Below are 3,988 nucleotides of genomic sequence, written 5' to 3' on the forward strand. Positions count from 1 at the left end.
CTGGTCCACTCGAACCTTTTGTTTTTCCTCAGGATATCATAAAATTCCTTGCACTTTTCTGAGGATTTGGATATGAATCTTTTGAGTGCTGCTATCCTGCCAGTCAGTCTCTGAACATCTTTGACTGATGCTGGGATTTCAGGTTCAGGATAGCTTGTATCTGCTCTGGACTCGCCTCTATCCCCCTTTTGGTGACCATGTATCCCAAGAATTTGCCAGCCTTCACTCCGAAATGGCACTTTGCAGGGTTCAGCTTCATGTTATATTTGTCGAGGATATCAAATGCAGCCTTGAGATCCTGGAGGTGATCCTCAGCTTTCTTGGACTTCACCATCATATCATCAATATAGACTTCCATCGTGTCCCCCAGTTGCTCTTTGAACATCATGTTGACTAACCTCTGATAGGTTGCACCTGCATTTCTAGGTTCAAAGGGCATAGCAATATAATAAATACCTGTGGGAGTCATGAAGGCTGTGTCTTCTTGATCTGAGGGCTGAAATCCTGAGGATGCGTCCATAAATGTAAGCATCTCGTGGCCGGCTGTAGTAACTACCATCGAAACGATGTGTGGATGAGGAAATGGATCTTTAGGACAGGCTTTATTCAAGTCTGTAAAATCTACACAAACTCTCCATTTTCCATTCTTTTTCTGCACAACCACCACATTTGCCAACCATCGGGGATATTGAACTTCCCTGATCATATTTGCGTTCAAAAGTCTTTCAACTTCTTCTTGGATAATTACGTTTCTCTCAGGTGCAAAATTTCTTCTCTTTTGATGGATTGGCCTGAAAGAATTATCAATTCCAAGTTTATGTGTTATAATATCTTTAGAAATACCTGTCATATCTTCATGTTTCCATGCGAATGTCGACAGTCTTGACTTGAGAAAATTGAGCAATTTAGACTCAATATCCTCAGGAATGCTGGTTCCCATAAGCACTTTGACTTCAGGATCCTTGAGATAAGGAAGTACTTCTTTGATTTCTTGTTCCCTAGCCTCCATTACGCCTCGTGCTGGTTTCTGTAATTGCTACGCCTGCTGGGGTTTGGCAGTACACTTCATAGAGTATGTGTAGCAATTCTTTGCGTCTTGTTGATCACTGATGATTTTGATAACTCCCCACGGACTTGGGAGTTTCACACATTGGTGGTAAGTGGAGGGGACTGCTTCCATGTCGTGTATCAAGGGCCTGCCTAATATAATATTGCAACAAGATAAACAGTCAATAACACAAAATTTTTGCATTTTATTTACCTCTTCGACATATACTAGGAGCTTGATATCCCCAATAGTATTCTTAGTTTCTCCGCTAAATCCAACCAGTACTGAGGAGCTGGGGATAATCTCACCCTCAGGAATGTTCATCTTTCTCAGCACATCTAGTTGAATAATCTTGACAGAGCTTCCACCATCTATGAGAATCCTGCGCCCATAATGGTTAGACACATATAATGTTATTACCAAACTATCATGGTGAAGATCCTGAATATGGACTCTGTCGCTTTCATCAAAGGTTATGGTCTTTGCTTGAGTGAGAATGGATCTCTTTGTTGGTCTGTCAACCACTTCTAGCTTTCTTTGGTCAGCATTTCTTTTTTGCTGCAGAGTAAGAGGTTCCACAGATGTCGGATCCTCCGGATATGAACATAATTGTTTTTGCATATGTTGGTGGGGGAGTCTGCTTCTCCGGAATGCAATCATCAGTCAAGTGCCCAAAGTCTTCGTGGAAGGCACACCACTTTGATTTGTCTTTGTAGACTCCTTGTTTTTCCACCTTCTTTGGCCACCTGGCTTTTTCAGCTAAATCCTGCATGGCACACATTAATCCACCAATAGCAACAGAAAAACAATATTCATAAACTTTAGGATATTCTTCATTATCCTCATCATCTACTGCATTGATCCTGGGGTTATCAGGCTTGTAGTAAGGTTTTGACCAATATGATTTTCCTGGGGATTCGGCCTTCCTGTTCGTTTGGTCATACTTCGGGATACCAATCTTATAGTTTTTCTTATTATCTTATAGCCTGATAAACCTCAGAGCTCTGCTTCTTGCTTCATCTAATGACCTGCATGGAGTCATAACAAGATCATCATAGAAAGAGGAGCCTTTTTCTAACCCCAGCCTAAGAGCTTCCACTGCTGAAGCCGGTTTTAGATTTGGAATTTCCAATGACTCCTTGCTAAACTTGGTAATAAAATCTCTCAAGGATTCCCCAGGATTTTGGGTAACCCTGTAAAGATCACCTGTCATTTTCTCAAATGTTCTGCTGCAAGAAATCTGGTTATTGAACAAGTTAATTAAATGAGAAAAAGAAGTGATAGTATTAGGAGGAATACTCAGTAGCCATTTCATGGCTGCTCCAGTCAAGGTAGACCCAAATCCCTTGTTAAGACATGCTTCCTTGATTTCCATAGGGATTGGGTTGATCCCCATACGCTCTCTATACTGTGCGACGTGTTCTTTGGGATCTGTTGAACCGTCGTATAGCTTCATATTTGGGGTTTGAAACCATTTTGGGATCTGTACATCACCAATTGATGGCACAAATCGGGATATTCTGTGACTATTAGTGGGAACTTCAGCTATGGGACGAGTAACGCCAGGAACATTTGATATCATGTACTTAAGCTTCTGTAATTCTTGGGCTAAACTTGAACTTATGCCTGCATCTTGCAAAAATCCTTGATTAGCATTAAAAGGAATTGTATTGAAAGTGTTACCCTGATTGATATTCTGAGGAACGGTCTGGGTGTTGTAGCTGGCATTCCCAAACATAGTATTTCCTGAAGCGACAAATGGAGTGGTAGAAGGGTTAGCCTGCATCAGGATAAAGTCTCCTTGGTGTACTTCATGGTATCCTGCAAACGGCTGAGGATTGAAGGATCTTGATGGAGGCAATCCTGAGAGTCCCGCTTGTTGCTGCAATCATGAGGATACCACCTGCTGATAAGGGCCTGAGGATCATGTCTGGTGAGACAATCCTGAGGATCCGGACTGCTGGAACGATCCTGTGGGTCCTCCGTGCTGCGACACTCCTGAGGATAACGCCTGCTGATAAGGACCTGAGGATAACGCTTGGTGGAACAATCCTGAGGATCCAGACTGTTGGAAAGATGAGGATCCGGGATTGTACGCCATGGCTGGTTCCGGACGCATTAATCCTGGAGATCATGAAAGAGTGAAATCCAAGGATCTCGGGATTAGTGGTGTAAATTCTTCCACCGGCTGTTTGGTCTTCCTGAAATCTTCCAGTTCCTTCACGAGCATCTGGTTGGTCTTGTTCTGGCGATCCATCTGCTCCTGTAACCGTCTATACATAGATAGAAGGTCATTGTTGGACATCATAATGAGATCCTGGGGAGATGGTCTTGCTCCTGGGAACACGGGAATAGCAGCTTTCTTCTAGTGTTGTCCGGTTTCTTCGGAATAATAGCAGCAGAAGAGGAGGAGGTATGGAAGGCTTCCCGGAGGAATTTGAGGCTGTGGCAGAAGAAGAAACAATCTTTGGTTGGGAAGACATGTTGTAGATATTGAGAGTAGGGTTTTGTTTGAGAGTTGATAATGATCAAAGCACCGATTGCCCCACGGTGGGCACCAAATTGTTTCGGTAAAAAATTAACGAACTAACTTTTGATCAAATTAGTGCGCGAGGTGGAGTGTTTGATGGTAAAAATGAATGAACACAGAGATATGATCACGAGGGAAAAAACCCTTGATTATGATAATCTTGTCTCGGTAAAAAATTATCAACGTAATCTTTGGTCGAATTGCTCCGGTCAAAGATTGACAATGTAATCTTTGGTCGAACTGGTACTTGATTTTAATAATCTCCGGCACAAAAAACCCCGGACGGTGAAAACTATCACCGTCAATATTATTAATAGTAAAAAATGGTGATTACAAGTGGTGGAGCTGATAAGTGATCGTAAGCTATGTGTTACAGTGTTTGCTAGTAAGCTAAGTCGTGAGAGTGTGTG

Source organism: Bidens hawaiensis, unplaced genomic scaffold (assembly GCF_021521415.1).
Source record: "Bidens hawaiensis isolate Kalapana, Puna unplaced genomic scaffold, B.hawaiensis_p1.1 tig00016939_1, whole genome shotgun sequence".
NCBI classification, from domain to species: Eukaryota; Viridiplantae; Streptophyta; class Magnoliopsida; order Asterales; family Asteraceae; genus Bidens; species Bidens hawaiensis.